Genomic DNA, 24,491 nt, shown 5'->3' with positions numbered 1-24,491 from the left:
TGAAGGCACTCCCAAAGATAGAAAAATATCTTAGTTCTCCAGCTGCTGTCGTCTCATAACTTTTCTGAGAGGGCTTAATTTATATTTGTTGCTGGAGTCATGGATGTTAAGGCTCTTGTTTTTTTATTTTTCTCACTTCTCGAAGCACACTAATGTCTAAGCACAGACAGGAAAATCATAGCAATTACATATCTAAAAGTTCGTGACACACTTCAAATCCCACAACAGATTACGAAAAAAAAAAAAAAAAAGATTCGAAGTATTGTCATACAGACGAAAAAATGTGTGGCATTTTCGGTGAATTTTCGATGTCCTAGAACAGCTGGTCTGGAGATGTTTTAAAGCCACAGTGGAGGGTGGGGCGCAGCATCCCACCTGTCCAACTAAGAGGAGGCTGGTATTTTTGGATTTGTTTCTGAACATTCGAACAAAGAAGACATCACGTGACTCTCAGATGTTACAGAACTTTCTGTAGATACATGACCCCAGTTTTATTCAGACATGTCTGTAGAGGCTCCTATGCACCACACAAAGGATGTCTGGTAACTTTCCGATGTCATGAACGTCCTTTGAATGGAGCATTCTGATTGGTTCTTACTGAGTTTTCCCCAAATTTCTGCTGCCAGTGTGGAAGCACTGTCTGCCACTTTATTCAGTTCTAAAAATTACTAGAATTTCAGCATCAAACTATTTTTTACAGATCGGAAAACATACAGCAGTCATACTGCACTTACAGTGAAACCCTGCAAAAGTGGTCTAGTGATCTACAGTTCATGAAATATGGAAACTACCGCCAAAGACACTTCCTCAATTACACTGCTTTGCTACTGTCGAGGAAAGCTTGAATTTCTCGGCTTGAAACCGATCACCAACCAGGCTATATCACCAGAAACGATTGTACCACCATACTATATCGATGACGTAAACACAATTCGTATCCTGCACTATACAGAACCATCACTTCTGCACCTTGCATATAGCTATGAACCACCAGACACCCATACATATACCGTGAAGACAGACCCCAAAAAACATAAGCACATGCACCGTATATAGTCGCAGCACTAGATATTTCCCACAAGGTCGGACGGCCATTCACCTTTGCCAAGAATCATAAGGCAACTGCCCCACACACGCTGGTCAGATGCGTGATGAGAGCATCCTCCATGGACAGCGGTCACTCTCCGAACTGGGCTAGTTCCCCTGGCACAAAGACGTCCACTAATGGTATTGTTTTTGATCTGGACTATCTGCTACCGTGGTTTCAGCAACGAGTTGTGGTCATTTCCAGACTCTGGGATTACGAGAACATATGTATTTCCACATGGTTTGCCAGAGTATCATACCATTTACATGACTTCTCGATATCAACCATGTAGCAGTATACTACCAATCGCTTGCACACTATAATTCTGAAGGTAAAGAGTGGGAATTATATCTCTAGGAACCCAAAACGTTAGCGAGATACAATCAGGTGGGACGTGCTGCAAACCACTGAGAAAATAGAAACTTACCTCGTCTGCAAAGATCTTTATGTCAAAATTTGAAAATAGAAGAAAGTAGTAGTTCAACAAGTATTTTTTAACGAATACTGATGTCAATTATATAAGACATTCTAGATCATCCTTGCACTTTGCAATCTCAACTAAGGTGTTACTTATATCTCGAGAACCAGCAAATGTTTTTTCCACCTGTTTTTCACCATCTAGATGCACACAACACACATCACAATCGATGTTCTCTCAACCAAATAAAGATGGCAAATGTGCAGAATGGCAGTCAAGCAGTCAACCGGTCAAGTTGAACAGGAGTGAATAACTGTCCAGCCCAAACACTCGCCCATGTTGAACATTCTCACATTTCATCGGGAAATACTCTTAACACATGCAACCATGAAGGTTGACCAACACATGCTGAGTATTAGTTCCTATTCAGCCGCCTAGAGGGCGACACAGTCAGATCAGCTGCGTTCTTGTACCCCAGCCTCTCCAGTTTGGGCGGTTCAAGACGACGGATCCCGCAATTAGCCGGAAATGTCTATGGTTCTGGCCATAGGCTACCTTCGTCACGCGCTCCCGCACGCCAGGCAGGATCGTCCAATGAAACCAGCCACATATTTATCACTGTAATCACAATTAAATATCATGATTTCAGCCTCAATCTGATGACATTCGACAATGAGAAAAGTATTGGAAATACCCCCTTCTGATGACTGTGGCTCTGGAAATATCAAAATCTATACCTTTCTTATGACTGGACGTTATTTTCCACGTAAAAAAAAAAAAAAAATCTTTCATTCCCCCTTACAGCTATCGATGCCTTGAAATCTCAGTTTTCCACGTCAAATCCATACCTTCCTTAAGACAGGGCAAAGCCATTTCTTTTCACATGTCGGAAGAATGGCCACAGTAACTTTACACCCTAACACATACTTTATAAGCCTGATCACAGTGAATATATCTCACATCTCCTATTAAGATAATATTTAGCCAATAATTGAATGCTGGTGACACCAAACAATCTTGAGCAAAAATCCGCGTGGATGGACATGTCTCATTTGTTTCTCTTGCGAGTGGTACCGGAGTGCCTTAGGAAGAGAGACATAATCGTCTAATAAGTGATGAGCTATTAAAAACACGATCGCAACGCCTGTGTTGTCACCCCGCATAAAAAGGGTCTTGGTCTTACAGGTGGATACAAGTATCTCTGGTGATACCCATGTTAAAAACTATACAAGCTCTACAAACCGAGGTCTGAATGAAGTGATCTTCCACCCAAATACTGCGACATCGAATACAGACAGTGATCGCCAGGGTGTGTATTAACAGACCGAAAGTGCGTGTGCCTGTCACTGGCAGTGCAAGTTCGTAATAAAAACACCATTTTCACCGAATATAGAAAGTGATTCGGTTAAGGAACGTTATATTAAGCCGATATTTGCTGCTCCCTCATGCAGACGATAGATATTTCTCATGCTAATAAGTAGTATTTCCTACTCATTCTATCTCAATGCTATGCCAAGGGTTCTGTAACATATTCACTGGGTTACAGGCATGTGAGAATGATGGTTGACTGAGAATGATCACATACTGTACATGGGGTGCTATGTGACAAATCACTTAAATGAAATTCAATGCTAGGTTGAGGTTGTAAGAAATGTACAGGATCTAATGACCAACACACTGGCTATTGAGATCTATAGTGTTATGTTTTCTGGTAGATATGCTGTCTGTCATTTGGAATCAAGTCTCTCCATTCAATCATATATTTGCATTCGATCCTATGGAGTTGTTCTTTAATGATTACAGTCACTAGAGAACCATATTCGTTTCACTGTCTTATCTAAAAACGATTGACCTTTTTCAAACCAGTTTTCTAAGGACCCTATACAGCAAAATGTCATCGGCGAACCTCAAAGTTTTTATTTCTTCTCCATGAATTTTAATACCTACTCCGAATTTTTCTTTTGTTTCCTTCACTGCTTGCTCAATATACAGATTGAATAACATCGGGGAGATGCTACAACCCTGTCTCACTCCCTTCCAAACCACTGCTTCCCTTTCATGCCCCTCAACTCTTATAACTGCCATTTGGTTTCTATACAAATTGTAAATATCCTTTCGCTCCCTATATTTTACCCCTGCCACCTTCAGAATTTGAAAGAGAGTATTCCAGTCAACATTGTCAAAAGCTTCCTCTATGTCTACAAATGCTAGAAACGTAGGTTTCCCTTTCCTTAATCTAGCTTCTAATATAAGCCGTAGGGTCAGTATTGCCTCACGTGTTCCAATATTTCTACGGAATCCAAACTTATCTTCCCCAAGGTCGCCTTCTACTAGTTTTTCCATTCGTCTGTAAAGAATTCGCGATAGTATTTTGCAGCCGTGACTTATTAAACTGATAGTTCGGTAATTTTCACATCTGTCAACACCTGCTTTCTTTGGGATTGGAATTATTATATTCTTCTTGAAGTCTGAGGGTATTTCGCCTGTCTCATACATCTTGCCCACCAGATGGTAGAGTTTTGTCAGGACTGGCTCTCCCAAGGCTGTCAGTAGTTCTAATGGGATGTTCTCTACTCCCGGGGGCCTTGTTTCGACTCAGGTCTTTCAGTGCTTTTTCGAACTCTTCACGCAGTATCATATCTCCCATTTCATCTTCATCTACATCCTCTTCCATTTCCATAATATTGTCCTCATGTACATCGCACTTGTATAGACGCTCTATATACTCCTTCCACCTTTCTGTTTTCTCTTCTTTGCTTAGAACTGGGTTTCCATCTGAGCTCTTGATATTCATGCAAGTGGTTCTCTTTTCTCCAAAGGTCTCTTTAATTTTCCTGTAGGCAGTATCTATCTTACCCCTAGTGAGACAAGCCTCTACATCCTTACATTTATCCTCTAGCCATCCCTGCTTAGCCATTTTGCACTTCCTGTCGATCTCATTTTTGAGACGTTTGCACTGCTTTTTGCCTGCTTCATTTACTGCATTTTTATATTTTCTCCTTTCATCAATTAAATTCAATATTTCTTCTGTTACCCAAGGATTTCTACTAGCCCTCATCTTTTTACCTACTTGATCCTCTGCTGCCTTCACTACTTCATCCCTCAAAGCTACCCATTCTTCTTCTACTGTATTTCTTTCCCCCATTCCTGACATTTGTTCCCTTACGCTCTCCCTGAAACTCTGTACAACGTCTGGTTTAGTCAGTTTATCCAGGTCCAATCTCCTTAAATTCGCACCTTTTTGCAGTTTCTTCAGTTTTAATCTACAGTTCATAACCAATAGATTGTGGTCTTAGTCCACATCTGCCCCTGGAAATGTCTTACAATTTAAAACCTGGTTCCTAAATCTCTGTCTTACCATTATATAATCTATCTGATACCTTTTAGTATCTCCAGGATTCTTCCATGTATACAACCTTCTTTCATGATTCTTGAACCAAGTGTTAGCTATGATTAAGTTATGCTCTGCACAAAATTCTACCAGGCAGCTTCCTCTTTAATCGCCATCTTTGCACCATCAAACAGAGAAAAACTACAAAGTCTCTGCTAACATCATCTGATAGAGAACTCAATAAGATATTGCCGCATCTGCCTCTTCTGATATATCGTGAAACAAATATCATCACTGGCATTGAGAATATGTGGCGATCATATTAATGTGTTGGAGCACATGGCCAGTCATTGAAGTCGCTTGCAGAGACCACTATAAAGTTTCATCACCTGTACTATAGGATGACCATATCCCACAGACTATCAGTTGCAAGAGAGGGTTCCAGAGCTGTTGTTTGTTGTTTGACACACTGTTTTTTCTGCTGTAACACATCCAAACAATGTATGACTACAGGTTTGTACACTGCCATACGTTTTGTTTTTTCCACCATGACTTCGAGGTCTTTGTCAGGTTTTAGACTGATATTAAAACGTTTTGATCCATTGGCTGTCACAGAAAACTGGCCATAGCATGGAGTAAATTATGCTGCTGCTCCCACAATACACAAGATAGTTGGAATAAAAACAGAGGCAGTGTTTCTTATTGCGGAAGACATCACAACATATGGAAACTGGAAGTGTTTTGCAAGACTGTGGAAAATACAACAACTGTCTGTGAGGTATTTGCTACTTGACACTGTAAGGTTGTTATTGGTGAGAATACAGAGCAGCATATTGTAAATACTGTTTCTTAGGATTTAAAACACCTAAACAGTCCTGCATAGGGTCAAACACATGACCCATTCTGCAGTTGTATATTGCAGTCCCTCAGCAGGTAATGTAATGCTGTTTAGCTAAGAACACACAGCATCCCGTCGTCCAACCAGCATGCAACATTAGTCACCTCCCGGGTTGCACCACACTGGCCACTGCATGAGACAAATCTACAAATGGTGGCATTCTTGGGTTTGCACTAATCCTCCCCAAACAAAAGCACACTTCCTGTTGGGTGGGAAATAGCCCAGCCTTCTTTCTTTGCGGCATACCAATAACACCTCGTGGAGCTGGCAGCAAACGTGTACCTAGAGCACAGGCGATGAAACTTTACACTGGTCAGTGAAAGTGACTTCGAACACAACTTTGATCACTAGCCACTTGATGCAATGGATAGATATATGTATATTTAATAGGATCGCCACATATGCTCCATGCCATGACACAGGCAGAATTTGTTTCCCAATACATTGGAAGAAAGAGAGATGCAGTAATATCTTATCGAATTCTCTGTCGAATGACAACTGCTTAGTGCTCAGTCAGTGACATCTCAAATTGTTTAAATAAACAATATAATGCAATGTGTGAAAAATACTTAGTCTGTCCTATCCAGAGCTTAGGACACACTGATCCCTTTTCCTGCCTATTTACAGATGGGGTATGGGAGGAAAGGGGAGGTGGGCAGTGGAGGGGAGGGATTGAAGTTAGGTTATTGGAGGTAGCCCAACTGACCTATTTTCTGGCCAAAATTTGAAATTTCCGCCATGTGGTCAGTGCGATACTGTCACATCTATACCCGCCATCTTTGGTGTGCAATCTTGGATAAATTTTTTGACAGGGTAGAATACGGTGGCGAAGGCTTTGCCCTACTACTTGCGGTTCTTAATTTCAATTATACCATGTATATATCTTTGTTAATAATGACTCCCAAATACAATGCTAGAAAGAAATGCATGTCCCTCAAGAGCTGTTTTCTCTCACAACATGGTAGAATATAAGGTTTCCATTTGAAGGCCGTGTAGTCCAGAATCGATATGCCAATCAGGCAAAATCGCTGAGAGCTTAGAGGTAATCATCTCACCAATGCACCATGTTGAGGATACCAGTATGGTACACTCCTGGAAATTGAAATAAGAACACCGTGAATTCATTGTCCCAGGAAGGGGAAACTTTATTGACACATTCCTGGGGTCAGATACATCACATGATCACACTGACAGAACCACAGGCACATAGACACAGGCAACAGAGCATGCACAATGTCGGCACTAGTACAGTGTATATCCACCTTTCGCAGCAATGCAGGCTGCTATTCTCCCATGGAGACGATCGTAGAGATGCTGGATGTAGTCCTGTGGAACGGCTTGCCATGCCATTTCCACCTGGTGCCTCAGTTGGACCAGTGTTCGTGCTGGACGTGCAGACCGCGTGAGACGACGCTTCATCCAGTCCCAAACATGCTCAATGGGGGACAGATCCGGAGATCTTGCTGGCCAGGGTAGTTGACTTACACCTTCTAGAGCACGTTGGGTGGCACGGGATACATGCGGACGTGCATTGTCCTGTTGGAACAGCAAGTTCCCTTGCCGGTCTAGGAATGGTAGAACGATGGGTTCGATGACGGTTTGGATGTACCGTGCACTATTCAGTGTCCCCTCGACGATCACCAGTGGTGTACGGCCAGTGTAGGAGATCGCTCCCCACACCATGATGCCGGGTGTTGGCCCTGTGTGCCTCGGTCGTATGCAGTCCTGATTGTGGCGCTCACCTGCACGGCGCCAAACACGCATACGACCATCATTGGCACCAAGGCAGAAGCGACTCTCATCGCTGAAGACGACACGTCTCCATTCGTCCCTCCATTCACGCCTGTCGCGACACCACTGGAGGCGGGCTGCACGATGTTGGGGCGTGAGCGGAAGACGGCCTAACGGTGTGCGGGACCGTAGCTCAGCTCCATGGAGACGGTTGCGAATGGTCCTCGCCGATACCCCAGGAGCAACAGTGTCCCTAATTTGCTGGGAAGTGGCGGTGCGGTCCCCTACGGCACTGCGTAGGATGCTACGGTCTTGGCGTGCATCCGTGCGTCGCTGCGGTCCGGTCCCAGGTCTACGGGCACGTGCACCTTCCGCCGACCACTGGCGACAACATCGATGTACTGTGGAGACCTCACGCCCCACGTGTTGAGCAATTCGGCGGTACGTCCACCCGGCCTCCCGCATGCCCACTATACGCCCTCGCTTAAGTCCGTCAACTGCACATACGGTTCACGTCCACGCTGTCGCGGCATGCTACCAGTGTTAAAGACTGCGATGGAGCTCCGTATGCCACGGCAAACTGGCTGACACTAACGGCGGCGGTGCACAAATGCTGCGCAGCTAGCGCCATTCGACGGCCAACACCGCGGTTCCTGGTGTGTCCGCTGTGCCGTGCGTGTGATCATTGCTTGTACAGCCCTCTCGCAGTGTCCGGAGCAAGTATGGTGGGTCTGACACACCGGTGTCAATGTGTTCTTTTTTCCATTTCCAGGAGTGTAAAACATCGTGTCCTGCTGCGTGAAGAAGTCCGTAACTGCCTGCTGCACGTTGTCATCCAAAGGGACCAAACTAATAATCGCATAGGGGCTTTTGGAAGGGGGTGCAGGGGGAGGGGAGGCGCGTATAAATACGAAATTTTTATGCACAGTGGAAATACGTTATTCTACTCTCAGAACAAGGATTCGCGCAAAAATGTAAAATTCACCCAATAGTTCAGGAAAAAAGTATGACTCATCAGTAAATTCCAGGACATACTCATTACCATATCTGGGCTTGTTATCGAAAATGGCGCAACTTTGCACGTATGTTGTAGTAACGACCTCAAACTCAAACGTTTTGATCGTCCCTTATTCGATCCCTGCGAAACCCTACATTTCAGCAGGATAATGCACGACCGCATGTTGCAGGTCCTGTACGGGCCTTTCTGGATACAGAAAATGTTCGACTGCTGCGTACTGAGGGTTTGCAGTGTTCGTAAGTTATTCATAACTGTTATTGGCGATTTTAATGGCCAGTAGTGGCCATTAAAATTGCTACACCACGAAGATGACGTGTTGCAGACGCGAAATTTAACTGACAGGAAGAGATGCTGTGATATGGAAATGATTAGCTTTTCAGAGCATTCATACAAGGTTGGCGCCGGTGGCGACACCTACAACGTGCTGCCATCAGGAAAGTTGCCAATCGATTTTTCATACACAAACACCAGTTGACCGGCGTTGCCTGGTGAAACGTTGTTGTGATGTCTCGTGTAAGGAGGAGAAATGCGTACCATCGCGTTTCCGACTTTGATAAAGGTCGGATTGTAGCCTATCGCGATTGCCGTTTATTATATTGTGACATTGCTGCTCGCGTTGGTCGAGATCCAATGACTGTTAACAGAACATGGAATAGGTGGGTTCAGGAGGGTAATACGGAACGCCGTGCTGGATCCCAACGACCTCGTATCACTAGCAGTCGAGATGATAGGCATCTTATCCGCATGGCTGTAACGCATCGTGCACCCACGTCTCGATCCCTGATTTAACAGATGGGGACGTTTGCAAGACAAAAACCATCTGCACGAACAGTTCGACGACGCTTTGCAGCAGCATGGACTATCAGCTCGGAGCCATGGCTGCGGCTACCCTTGACGCTACATCACAGACAGGAGCGCCTGCGATGGTGCACTCAAAGACGAACCTGGGTGCACGAATGGCAAAACGTCATTTTTTCGGTTGAATCCAGGTTCTCTTTACAGCATCATGATGGTAGCATCCGTGTTTGGCGACATCGCGGTGGACGCACATTGGAAGCGTGAATTCGATACTGGCATATCACCCGGCGTGATGGTATGGGGTGCCATTAGTTACACGTCTCGGTCACCTCTTGTTCGCACTGACGGCACTCTGAACAGTGGACGTTACATTTCAGATGTGTTACGACCCGTGGCTCTACCCTTCATTCGATCCCTGCGAAACCCTACATTTCAGCAGGATAATGCACGACCGCATGTTGCAGGTCCTGTACGGGCCTTTCTGGATACAGAAAATGTTCGACTGCTGCGTACTGAGGGTTTGCAGTGTTCGTAAGTTATTCATAACTGTTATTGGCGATTTTAATGGCCAGTAGTGGCCATTAAAATTGCTACACCACGAAGATGACGTGTTGCAGACGCGAAATTTAACTGACAGGAAGAGATGCTGTGATATGGAAATGATTAGCTTTTCAGAGCATTCATACAAGGTTGGCGCCGGTGGCGACACCTACAACGTGCTGCCATCAGGAAAGTTGCCAATCGATTTTTCATACACAAACACCAGTTGACCGGCGTTGCCTGGTGAAACGTTGTTGTGATGTCTCGTGTAAGGAGGAGAAATGCGTACCATCGCGTTTCCGACTTTGATAAAGGTCGGATTGTAGCCTATCGCGATTGCCGTTTATTATATTGTGACATTGCTGCTCGCGTTGGTCGAGATCCAATGACTGTTAACAGAACATGGAATAGGTGGGTTCAGGAGGGTAATACGGAACGCCGTGCTGGATCCCAACGACCTCGTATCACTAGCAGTCGAGATGATAGGCATCTTATCCGCATGGCTGTAACGCATCGTGCACCCACGTCTCGATCCCTGATTTAACAGATGGGGACGTTTGCAAGACAAAAACCATCTGCACGAACAGTTCGACGACGCTTTGCAGCAGCATGGACTATCAGCTCGGAGCCATGGCTGCGGCTACCCTTGACGCTACATCACAGACAGGAGCGCCTGCGATGGTGCACTCAAAGACGAACCTGGGTGCACGAATGGCAAAACGTCATTTTTTCGGTTGAATCCAGGTTCTCTTTACAGCATCATGATGGTAGCATCCGTGTTTGGCGACATCGCGGTGGACGCACATTGGAAGCGTGAATTCGATACTGGCATATCACCCGGCGTGATGGTATGGGGTGCCATTAGTTACACGTCTCGGTCACCTCTTGTTCGCACTGACGGCACTCTGAACAGTGGACGTTACATTTCAGATGTGTTACGACCCGTGGCTCTACCCTTCATTCGATCCCTGCGAAACCCTACATTTCAGCAGGATAATGCACGACCGCATGTTGCAGGTCCTGTACGGGCCTTTCTGGATACAGAAAATGTTCGACTGCTGCGTACTGAGGGTTTGCAGTGTTCGTAAGTTATTCATAACTGTTATTGGCGATTTTAATGGCCAGTAGTGGCCATTAAAATTGCTACACCACGAAGATGACGTGTTGCAGACGCGAAATTTAACTGACAGGAAGAGATGCTGTGATATGGAAATGATTAGCTTTTCAGAGCATTCATACAAGGTTGGCGCCGGTGGCGACACCTACAACGTGCTGCCATCAGGAAAGTTGCCAATCGATTTTTCATACACAAACACCAGTTGACCGGCGTTGCCTGGTGAAACGTTGTTGTGATGTCTCGTGTAAGGAGGAGAAATGCGTACCATCGCGTTTCCGACTTTGATAAAGGTCGGATTGTAGCCTATCGCGATTGCCGTTTATTATATTGTGACATTGCTGCTCGCGTTGGTCGAGATCCAATGACTGTTAACAGAACATGGAATAGGTGGGTTCAGGAGGGTAATACGGAACGCCGTGCTGGATCCCAACGACCTCGTATCACTAGCAGTCGAGATGATAGGCATCTTATCCGCATGGCTGTAACGCATCGTGCACCCACGTCTCGATCCCTGATTTAACAGATGGGGACGTTTGCAAGACAAAAACCATCTGCACGAACAGTTCGACGACGCTTTGCAGCAGCATGGACTATCAGCTCGGAGCCATGGCTGCGGCTACCCTTGACGCTACATCACAGACAGGAGCGCCTGCGATGGTGCACTCAAAGACGAAACTGGGTGCACGAATGGCAAAACGTCATTTTTTCGGTTGAATCCAGGTTCTCTTTACAGCATCATGATGGTAGCATCCGTGTTTGGCGACATCGCGGTGGACGCACATTGGAAGCGTGAATTCGATACTGGCATATCACCCGGCGTGCCATTAGTTACACGTCTCGGTCACCTCTTGTTCGCGCTGACGGCACTCTGAACAGTGGACGTTACATTTCAGATGTGTTACGACCCGTGGCTCTACCCTTCATTCGATCCCTGCGAAACCCTACATTTCAGCAGGATAATGCACGACCGCATGTTGCAGGTCCTGTACGGGCCTTTCTGGATACAGAAAATGTTCGACTGCTGCCCAGGCCAGCACATTCTCCGGATCTCTTACCAACTGAAAACGTCTGGTCAATGGTGGCCGAGCAACTGGCTCGTCACAATACACCAGTCACTACTCTTGATGAACTGTGGTATCGTATTGAAGCTGCATGGGCAGCTGTACCTGCACACGCCATCCAAGCTCTGTTTGACTCAATGCCCAGGCGTATAAAGGCCGTTATTACGGCCAGAGGTGGTTGTTCTGGGTACTGATTTCTCAGGATCTATGCACCCAAATTTCGTGAAAATGTAATCACGTATCAGTTCTAGTATAATATATTTGTCCAATGAATACCCGTTTATCATCTGCATTTCTTCTTGGTGTAGCAATTTTAATGGCCAGTAGTGTATGTGCGTACTGAGGGTTTGCAGTGTTCGTAAGTTATTCATCACTGTTATTGGCGATCAGATGGCGCTCAGGAGATCTGTCTACGCACTCTCAGGTTTGAGTCAGCAGGCAGTAGCTCCACCGTGTCTAGAGGTGAACAGTGTTACCAACATTCATTATAGTTTACAACCACTGTTGAACGGCTTCAGCCATTTGAACTCAGTCACAGTGTGGGCCAGTGCTGAGCTGAATAGGCTCATCGACAGATTACTGTACATTTTGGGCACAGTACATCGTGGTGCGTCGCTGCTTTCAACAGTGATCTGTGGATCATTCTCACACCTGTAAGCTAGGTTCTGGATGTCTCTGCAGCACAGACGTACATCAAGATCGACGCATTGTGCAGCGGCCGACCGATCATCTTCCAGGGACGAAATCCGGGCACATGTTGCACCTGCTGTGTGATCGGGGACCTTTGAGAATAGTCTGCTAGTAAGAGGATTAAGATTACCAGTGACTTGGGCCATGATTCCACTGACATCACAAGAGCACGAAGCACGGTGTCGTGGCAGACTCAACTCACAGTGATGTGAGTAGCTTCTATGTTCATGTGAGTGATGGAGGTGCTACTGTCATTTCTTCGACAGGAAGGTGTGTTTCTTCAGCAGGACAATGCATATTTGTATACAGTTGCTGCGATGCAAAGTGGTCTTCGCGATGTACAACAACTGCGCTGGCCAGGACAATCACCAGATCACTCGCCAATAGAATACTTATGGTACGTGATGAAGCGGGAAGTTACTTGTTCTCTAGGTCCTGCAAGAATCATGGCTGCTGCATCGCGGTCGCAAAGTGGGGCCGAGGCAGTTCCAGATAAGTTTTTACAGTCTGACGATAATTTATAGATTTGTAATTTTGGCTTAACGATGTCCACTATGGACAAACGGTTGTTACCTTTATTCTGAAGAAGGTTGGGTTATCTCGACTGAAACCTAGGTAAATTCTAGGTGAATGGTACAACTGAGGCTTTTGGTTATTAAAATTAAAATTAATACTTTTGGTGTGAACTTGTTATTACTTACTCCAATAGTGAAACTACCTGTAACCTGACTTGTGAATAAAATGACCTTGTACTTGGGGATGTTGCTTTTTCCGGAAGTGTATTCATAAGATTCCACAGACCTTAGTATCCCAGAATCTGTCAGGTCTTGTCCAACTCCTCCAATAAGTAATTAGTGCGTTTTTTCTAAATTAATGGTTAAACACCATTTCTGGTTGTCTGCTCAACCTTCTAACGCTATACCTCTTATCATCTTCATCCTCTTTAAAAATGACTTAGTTATCAACATAATGCAAAGTGAATAGCTTGTCATCATTTATATACATATGCAGAACTCAAATATAATGTATAACTTGAGAGGTGGCATGAGCCCCCTCTCATATTTCTATCTTACGATTCTCCTCTCTAATTGCATGCGGTGGAAAGTTGCTATTCCTTCACACGCGGACTTCCCACGCAGCGTCTCTCGTCACCCGGGTGGTCCGGTGACAGGCGGGCTCTGTTGAACTGGAGAGGGTTAAGCCGACGGGTGCGAGGAAGTCGAGTGAATGCTTTGCAGACGCCGACATTGTCAAAAGACACGCCTGGAGGGGTTTGAAGTAGCGGCTGGGCTAGAGGTTCCGTTACTTCGCAGAATCTTAGCGAAAACACTTTCTGGCGGGCTACCAGCGAGGCGTGGGAATGACTTGTGTACCCAGGCAGTTGTGGCGGGAAAATTCCCGCGCTTTCTGCAAAATAGTAACTGTGATTGGCTTGCTCAGGGCATAGCTCCGTGACGTAGCAAAATCAGCACAGAAATTGGCGCCAAGAATCTCCATTGGTGGAATGGTAGTGCTCCGGCAATGGAGTGGAATTTTCCGCCGGTTTTCGAGTTGCTGATTGGAACGTTTAACCACGGCCATTGTCGTGGGGGCGGGAATGTTGTGTGTTCGGCCTGTACGGGTGCTCTAGGTAGTCGGCTCTCGCCTTTCGGTCGGGGACGTCGAAGCGACCAGCCATCGCCTCCTGTACGCCAGATCGTGTTCGGGCAGTTAAGAAGACAGTTTGGTAATGTATGTCCGCAGCACCGGCAGATAGGGATTTTCCTAGGTGATAATCAGAGCTCAGCAGAGCGCGCCTGTTCGTCTTTTTCTAACTTTGTTCTGTCTTGAGCAGCAGCAATTACTGTTGGGTTAGCTGTGTGTCTCTCTTGATATTTGAGTGGCAAGGAATTGACTCCACATACTACTTCGTCTTAAACCTTACGATCTAGTTTAGGGACAACTTCACCTTTACAGTGTTTGTATGAGTCTCCAATTTGAGCCAATTTGATGTATTATAAATATCTCATGTGTTTCTTTTATTATTTTGTGTTTAGTCTTAATAAATCATATTGTTATTTTGGACAGAACTTTCATTCTGTTAATCGGTAGAGCAACCCATCATTTCTCACTACGTTAATGAAACCTTCGTTTATTTAACTTATTTATCAAATTAAATTATTGCAGGTGCCAAACTCTCTTCTACTCCACTGGCAGGGTTGATTAGAGTCAGTTCACGTGTTTTTTTTATCCTTGTGCAACACCAAAAGTCGGAGTTAGAATAGGGGGGGGGGGGGCTTAGAGCATCATTTACATATGCAGATGCTAGAAGAATTTAGTGTTAAATACACTGCTAGCCCCGGCACCTCGCATAAAATGGCGACCCTTAGCCTCGTATGTTTCCTGGAATCTTCTGATAAGCAAGCAGTAATATTAGTAGGACACTCAGAATTTTTTTTGCTTAATTTTTTATTGATTAATACCCAAGTTCTTTTTCTGGTAGTTCCGCGTTTAGTTTTAAGTAGCGGCGCATGATTACAGTTTTTGTTTTCAGTGTATATATTTTTTTTGTTTGTTCATTGTTTTTTTTTTGTGTTCCTTTGATGGTGTGTCTGTACCACATCACACTTTGTCGGGTTTGTGTGCGGTTTCTGTACCACAACAAATCGTGCGTATAATTACAGCGTTGGAGCGGCGTTGTTGAAATTTTATGTTTATGTGTAAAAATATATCGAGTAGATTAATTTTATTGTGCATTTTAGATAAATTTGTTTTTCATGAATGATAACGAGAAGTAAGGCACGACTATTATCGAGCGAAGCTAAAACAAAAGAGGATAGCATAATGGATAAGGGGCAGTTTACTGACGGGAATAGGTTCGGAGATGAGATGGGCACATTTTTAGCAGGACAGGACGCCAGGGTCATTGATGAGGAAGGTGATTTGGACGCGATCTCAGAGCAGCGTTGCGGCCGGGATTATGATAGTGAAGTAGAGGATGAAACAGAGACAGGCACACAGGTCGAGACGGTAGCAGAAGTTTATAGTCTAACGAACGAGAGCAGACAGGGACCAGCTCGGTCACGTCAGAGCTCTAGCGCCCAGGTGTCCAGAGTTACATCGCCCGTGTGTGACGAGGATCAAAATGATGACATTAACCCAATACTGAGCTTCCTACGATCAATGAAGGAAGAAGCTGACGAACAGCGTAGGAAGGAGAAGGAAGAAGATGAGAAACAACGTAAGAAGGAGAAGGAAGAAGATGAGAAAAAACGTAAGAAGGAGAAGGAAGAAGATGAGAAACAATGTAAGAAGGAGAAGGAAGAAGATGAGAAACAACGTAAGAAGGAGAAGGAAGAAGATGAGAAACAATGTAAGAAGGAGAAGGAAGAAGATGAGAAACAACGTAAGAAGGAGAAGGAAGAAGCTGACGAACAGCGTAAGAAGGACACTGAGGCAATAATTTCGCATATAGGGGAAATTCGTGGGGAATTATTAACAATAAAGAAAGAATGTGGAGAAGCAAAACAAATGTCAATGGTAGCACAAAAAGTAGCAGGCCTAGCCAAAACGGCAGCAACAGGGGCAATGAAAATCGCAAGAGTAACTTCTCAACTCGCAGGCGCTTGCGACGTGCGACACAAGTCCACTCAAAATCCCTAGCGGCCTTAAAGACTCAAGGTAATATTGCGGTTACGAACATCACGAAACGAATGAAAGAAGTAGAGAGTCGGATAGCAAAACTAGAGCGAAACGGGCACACGAGCACTGCGCGTTCGGATACCAGTGATGGAGTACACAGAATTGTGTCTCTGAGGAAAAGCCCGCCGTGCTCTAGCCCAGTGACAGAGTGCGGAACTAACAATGCACACACAGTAATAGCTCCAATAATTGTAGCCCACTTAGGAGAGTGAATTCGGAGTGCCACCTCCACTGTGATACAGAGGTAGTACATCACAGTTATCAGCAAGATAGATCAGGACACTCAGCAGACGTGCAAGTATCGGAAACGAGTGACAACACCAGTGCGAGGATCGGACAGGATTTTGATCAGAATCACTTCCTGTCGATACTAAAATTCCAGAAGTTCAAAGATAATGGAGGGTCGATGCATCCGAAAAGCTGGGTGATGCAGTTTACAAATTCATTACCGTCGTCATGGCCAACCAAGGCAAAATTAGATTTCATGTGTGGACACATCGAAGGTCAAGCTGCGGAAAAGATGCGGGGTGTGGCAGCGACGTGTCGGACTTATCAGGAATTTGTTGGTGCATTCCTGCGGACCTACTGGTCAAAGGAAACGCAAGACAGGATTAAAGAGGAAATAATATTTTGTCCTGAACTGGAAGTGTCCGGGCATAGGAGTGCAACCAAATTTTTTGATGATTTACTCAAGAAGAATCAGTTTTTAGATAGTCCATATAGCAACGGAGAAATCATTAAATTTTGCTTTTCCAAATTCAAAAATGGTTCAAATGGCTCTGAGCACTATGGGACTCAACTGCTGAGGTCATTAGTCCCCTAGAACTTAGAACTAGTTAAACCTAACTAACCTAAGGACATCACAAACATCCATGCCCGAGGCAGGATTCGAACCTGCGACCGTAGCGGTCTTGCGGTTCCAGACTGTAGCGCCTTTAACCGCACGGCCAAATTGCCAGTTAGGTATCAACAGACACTTATCGGGAAGTGTGGATCTGACATAGAAGCATTCAAGAGTCTATTGCGCGAACTCGAAGTAGTCTTCGATAAACAAGACGAAAAGGACAGGAAGAAGGCACAAAATAACAAATACGGGCCAGCAAGGGCAGACGACAACAGATCGCATAATCGCACTGGTCAGTTAGGAAACCAGGGTTACGGAAGCCAAGGTTACGCTATTCAAGGTTATGGAAACCAAAGACACGGAAACCAGAACGTCAGGGAGCAGGGTCAATCTAGACAAGGAATCTGGGACAGGAGGAATAACGAACGGCAAAGCGACCGTAATTGGAGAGAGCGAAACCAAGGACAACAGGAGAACCAGGAGATTGAAACTAGACCCGCAAATCCTATTGCACGTCTGAGGAGGGGTAGTCTGACAAGGGATTGGCTCTAGTCCATAGGACTCCACCACATCTCTCACACAAAGAAGTTCGTGGAATAATAGTAGTTTAAGTGGTGTACATAGTAGAATAGGCAAATATATGAATCTTTCTTCGGGGAACAGTAATCGTTGCATTAATAGATTAAGATTGTTAAAGTATTAACACACTGCGTTGTCTTGTAAAAGAATTTACGGCTGCTAGTCTTCTTTTTGTTTATGTTCGCGACTTCCAATGTCGATGGAGTAGGAGACACTACCTTTCCATGAGCAATGTTTTTGTCCTTTCCTATCTGGTGTCCATGTTAAGGGATAAAGATGAGTGACGAGATGTCGCACAAACGGGCGCATACAAGAACGTGCTCTTAGAAGCGTTCTGAGAAGTCGTGATACGCTCCATAGCGGCCACAACCAGTTCGTGAGACGTTCATACCAATGCTCGCAGGCACGCGTCAGTGCACTGCAAGATTGTCGTATATTGCGTGATTTCGAGGATGAACATGTGCAGTATAGTTTTTACAGTGATGCGCCAGCATCGTTGTCTTGCAAGTCGGGGTGAACTTGTGAGCGTTTGACTCCAATGGTGCCCCAGGGCCTAGACGGTAGAAATGCGGGCATAAAGCCTACCATGCCAATGTGCTGGTTGGGGATTTAGCGTGCTGCTTGTGACTGTCACAGATGAATAACCAAGGAATTATACTTGGAAATTCGTGACGTACTGTGTAGCTGATGTGTGGTGGGCGACGGAATCCTCAACAGGAACCAGTCCTGGCTTGGTCATATTACATTGCCTCTGGAAAGGTGTGCTTTGATCGCGAATACTGCATAACATAGAAAAAGAAGTTGCAACTAAAAATTTATTGTCTTGTATAGCCATGGCTAACCCAGTCTCTGGAGTTTCAGTGAGGCGTAGTGAGAACTCGGAGGCCATTTCGTACGGCGCGCACATCACTGTCGTCAATAGCGGCGAGCAGCGAGACATCTCAGCGTAACAGGAATTATGTAAGAGTATTGTATAAGGTAAACAAATAAATAAATAAATAAATAAATAAATAAATAAAAGGGTACGATATACTAGGATAAGTGAAACTGTAGGATTTAACAATAACTAGATTAATATTGTGGGGGTTTTCTACCACAAGTGTTTGGAGCGCGCCTGTTGGGATGTTATTTTTCAGGTCATCAAATCACAGACCTGAGATGGAGGGACGACCGGCGAGCGAACGTAGCATAGTTGCATGTTCATTATAGCACAGTAAAACTTAGACCTGCATAACAACATAATTGAATTAAAAGACATAGAATGTAGATCGTTGGCAAATGGTAGTTAATTCTTGAGCATGTCTACTGTCGATCTATATAATTAATAGTAATATTAGTGCGGGCCTGCACATTTAGTTCTTCATCCAATATAGCGTCACACACCATGTACAATAGTGAGATCGGTCTCTACACAAATATCAAGATAAATTATTTCCATGATTTTCGTTATGATAGCTACAGATAAATAACTATAAAATTAAAATTAGAGTGTCTGAAATGACAGACCATCAATGTATCGTGATGTAAAGTTATTATAACATAGAAGGTCATGGGGAAAAGTTAGGCATAAGATTTTTGTGAGAATTGTGCAGATGACGGGGATCGTGGCAATGCAGGGGCCAGCCGGAGGTCATCGGCTACCTGCAAGAAGAAAGCGTCAGCACGCTACCTGACGTGAAGGGTGGGAGAGCATCCGGTCCTACAAGCTGACAGCACCGGGCCGTGTACCTGAGGGATTAGGCGGCAGACAGCCCTCGCCGGGCCACAAGCGAAAGTGGGGCTGGCCGTTGACACTGACACGCGACCCACACGCGACAGCCTGCTAGCTCTCTGGACGCGGCAGCCGTTTGGAGGGATTCCCTGCGGCAGACCACGTTGTCGTGAGTACACGAAGAAGATCACATATCATGTCAGAACCTGCGCCTCATGTGCCTCAGGACAGAAAGGGACGCTATATACTCACCTGTTTGGGTTTTTACAACTCACTAGCATTGGCCGATCTGCATACACAAAGCAGTATTGTGCCACACTAACAAATGTATGGTCTCATTTCTAACTTCTCCTCTCTATTAGAGAGCAGTTTTAGCAATCGTCGCTCCTAGTTCGATCCTGTAAGGATGACCTCACACACTTGTGGAGTCCCTCCACGTGCCATCATCCCTCGTCGAACCGCAATATTGGGAAACATAAAGTACTGTCCAGCGAGAGAAGAGGCCTAGACTAGTGATGTATCCCAACAAGTAGACCTCAGAGACAATTAATCGACGTGAGGAGAGCCTATCACTGTGTCTTCCTACCATACTGCTGTCATCATATGCGTGGGTCTTGGTCCAATCTCAACAGAGTACTGCAGATGCTCCAGCATACCCTATTGCCGTTGCAACAACATAGCAACAACACCCGACGTTTAGCCCTATGTGATGTCAGTAATGTGTAATTTGTGAAGTGCTTCGAATATTTCTAACAATGTGATTTAGTGCCTCATTCTCAGCACAGTCGTGAACATTGTGCAATGTGCACGCACAACTTGATGCCCCATGAACCTTGTTTTTTTTTCTTTCTTTTCTTTCATAAATTTCTTTCTCTAGTGTTGTTTTTGTAATGTATGTTATGCCTTGTATGTGTTGTTTTACACTGTAATTCTTATTACAAATTACTGTATTGTTCTCCACACCATGTTTTTTTTGTATTTTGTATTTATTGTTGTGTGTATGCAAACAGTGTGCCTGAAGTCCCCATAAACTGAAGCAGATACCACCACTGTCACTGTGAATGGACCATCAGTTCAGGGAACATTTTGTAAAGGTTATTCTTGCTGCAGGGAGACAGAATGAATCGGAGGTTGTAATTAGATTCTGAAAGCTCACAAAGAGATTGTTAACTTAAATAGTATCATGTGTGAGTGAGTTCAGGTTAGTTTAATGATACAAATTGTTGTAACATCTTGGGCATTTAATTGCGGAGCACTCCAACTCTGATTGTAAAGAATAAACTGCTCCATATTTGGCTGAGATGCCTGGGCCATATTTAGAGCGTGAATGTCTGTGTGAATCGGTGTTTGGAAGGGGCTCCCTGGGTATGGATGTGTGATGTGAGTGTTAGTGTTCCATATTAAGAAGTTAAAGTTGGCTACATCATAAATAATCCTCCCTCTATGAGCTGCGTTTTTCAGTTGCAGTGATTTTCTTTACAGAGTGCGGCATGTGGAGTCAGTTTGCGAGATTGTTCTTGGGCGATTGACTCACTACCTTGCTCCTAAGTGAGCCAACCGCTCACCAATCACAATCTAAAAATGGCGTAGGGGCAATGAGAGGTGGCATGAGCCCCCTCTCATATTTCTATCTTACGATTCTCCTCTCTAATTGCATGTGGTGGAAAGTTGCTATTCCTTCACACGCGGACTTCCCACGCAGCGTCTCTCGTCACCCGGGTGGTCCGGTGACAGGCGGGCTCTGTTGAACTGGAGAGGGTTAAGCCGACGGGTGCGAGGAAGTCGAGTGAATGCTTTGCAGACGCCGACATTGTCAAAAGACACGCCCGGAGGGGTTTGAAGTAGCGGCTGGGCTAGAGGTTCCGTTACTTCGCAGAATCTTAGCGAAAACACTTTCTGGCGGGCTACCAGCGAGGCGTGGGAATGACTTGTGTACCCAGGCAGTTGTGGCGGGAAAATTCCCGCGCTTTCTGCAAAATAGTAACTGTGATTGGCTTGCTCAGGGCATAGCTCCGTGACGTAGCAAAATCAGCACAGAAATTGGCGCCAAGAATCTCCATTGGTGGAATGGTAGTGCTCCGGCAATGGAGTGGAATTTTCCGCCGGTTTTCGAGTTGCTGATTGGAACGTTTAACCACGGCCACTGTCGTGGGGGCGGGAATGTTGTGTGTTCGGCCTGTACGGGTGCTCTAGGTAGTCGGCTCTCGCCTTTCGGTCGGGGACGTCGAAGCGACCAGCCATCGCCTCCTGTACGCCAGATCGTGTTCGGGCAGTTAAGAAGACAGTTTGGTAATGTATATCCGCAGCACCGGCAGATAGGGATTTTTCCTAGGTGATAATCAGAGCTCAGCAGAGCGCGCCTGTTCGTCTTTTTCTAACTTTGTTCTGTCTTGAGCAGCAGCAATTACTGTTGGGTTAGCTGTGTGTCTCTCTTGAGATTTGAGTGGCAAGGAATTGGCTCCACATACCACATCGTCTTAAACCTCACGATCTAGTTTAGGGATAACTTCACCTTTACAGTGTTTGTATGAGTCTCCAATTTGAGCCAATTTGATGTATTATAAATATCTCATGTGTTTCTTTTATTATTTTGTGTTTAGTCTTAATAAATCATATTGTTATTTTGGACAGAACTTTCATTCTGTTAATCGGTAGAGCAACCCATCATTTCTCACTACGTTAATGAAACCTTCGTTTATTTAACTTATTTATCAAATTAAATTATTGCAGGTGCCAAACTCTCTTCTACTCCACTGGCAGGGTTGATTAGAGTCAGTTCGCGTGTTTTTTTATCCTTGTGCAACAGCAAAAGTCGGAGTTAGAATAGGGGGGGCTTAGAGCATCATTTACATATGTAGATGCTAGAAGAATTTAGTGTTAAATACACTGCTAGCCCCGGCACCTCGCAAACGTATTAGGAGTAATCCGCCGAATTGCAGACCCGTTTCACTAACGTCGATTTACAGTAGGATTCTGAAACATATACTGTTTTCGAACATTATGAATTACCTCGAGGAAAACGATTTATTGACAAATAGCACGGATTCAGAAAATATCATTCCTGTGAGACACAACTAGCTCTTTATTCTCAGGATGTAATGAGTGCTATCGTCAGAGGACGTCAAATTGATGCCATTTCCAGAAGAGTTTCGACACAGTTCCTCCTAGTGTTTTCGAATCAAATTGCGTATGTATGGAGAATCGCCTCAGTGGCGTGAGTGTATTCGTGATTTCTTATCAAATGGTCATGGTTGGTAGTACTGATGGAAAGTCGTCGAATAAAACAGAAGTAAAGTCTGACGTTCCCCAAGGAAGTGCAATAAGCCCTCTGCTGCTCCTGGTCTACATAATGACAAAGGAGGCAATCTGAGTAGCCCTCTTACATTGTTTGCAGATGATGCTTTCATTTACCATCTTGCGAAGGCATCATATGATCGAAACCAATTGCAAAATAATTTAGACAAGAAATCTGTATGGTGAAAAAAGTGCCAATTGATTCTCAATAGCCGGCCGGAGTGGCCGAGCGGTTCTAGGCGCTACAGTCTGGAGACGCGCGACCGCTACGGTCGCAGGTTCGAAACCTGCCTCGGGCATAGATTTGTGTGATGTCCTTAGGTTAGTTAGGTTTAAGTAGTTCTAAGTTCTAGGGGAGTGATGACCTCAGAAGTTAAGTCCCAAAGTGCTCAGAGCCATTTGAACCATTTTTTTGATTATCAATAATAAAAAATGTAAAGTCATCCGCAGAAGTGCTAAAACGAATTTTCTAAGTTTCGGTTTGTGGATGGAACACATGAATCCAAAGGTTGTAAATTCGTTTAAATATCGGGTGATCAAAAAGTCAGCATAAATTTGAAAACTCAATAAACCTCGGAATAATGTAGATAGAGAGGTAAAAATTGACACACGTGCTTGGAATGACATGGGGTTTTATTAGAACAAAAAAAAAAACGAAGTTCACAAAATGTCCGACAGATGGCGCTGGACAGCAAAACGTCAGTGACTGCGCATGAGAATCGTCATGCTTGGCCTCCCAGACCTCAGTCCGTACGATTATTGGCTTTTGGGTTATGTGAAGTCGCAAGTGTATTGTGATCGACCGACGTCTCTAGGGATGCTGAAAGACACCATCCGACGCCAATGCCTCACCATGACTCCGGACATGCTTCACAGTGCTGTTCACAAAATTATTCCTCGACTGCAGCTATTCTTGGGGAATGATGGTGGACATATTGAGCATTTCCTGTAAAGAACATCACCTTTGCTTTGTCCTACTTTGTTATGTTAATTATTCCTATTCTGATCAGATGAAGCGCCATCTATCGGACATTATTTTAACTTTTGTATATTTTTGGTTCTAATAAAACCCCATGTCATTCCAATTTGCGCCTCTCTATCTACATTATTTATTCAGTTTTCAAATTTATATTGACTTTCTGATCACCCGGTACTTAGGAATTGCAATTACGAATAACATAAATTGGGAAGATCAAATAAATAATGACGTGGGTAATGCAAACTAAAGACAGCGACTTACTAGCGGAACACTTACAGAGAGCAACAGGTCTACTAGATAGACTGGATTGACCATGCTTGTCCGCCCTGTTCTGGACTACTGCTCTAGGGTGTGGGATTCGCATCAGATAGGACTGACGAAAGAAGTCGAAAAAGTTCAAAGAAAGGCAGATCGTTTTGCATGACCGCCCGAGAAAGCCACAGATATGATACGTGAATTGGGTTGGCAATCATTAAAAGAAAGGCGTTTTTCGTGGGGAAGCATTTGCCCGTGAAATTTTAGTTGCCAACTTTCTCCTCCGATTGCGAAAATATACATAACGAGACATGATCATCGTCAGAAAATAAGAGAAATCGGAACACGGACAGAAAGAAGTGCTTGTTTTTCCTGCGCGCCGTTCGAGAGTGGAACGGTGGAGATACCTTGAATATGGTTCGATGAACCTCTCCCTGCAGACTAATTATACAGATGTGA

This window comes from Schistocerca nitens, chromosome 8 (assembly GCF_023898315.1).
Source record: "Schistocerca nitens isolate TAMUIC-IGC-003100 chromosome 8, iqSchNite1.1, whole genome shotgun sequence".
In the NCBI taxonomy this organism is placed as follows: Eukaryota; Metazoa; Arthropoda; class Insecta; order Orthoptera; family Acrididae; genus Schistocerca; species Schistocerca nitens.
This window is presented reverse-complemented; position numbering follows the sequence as displayed.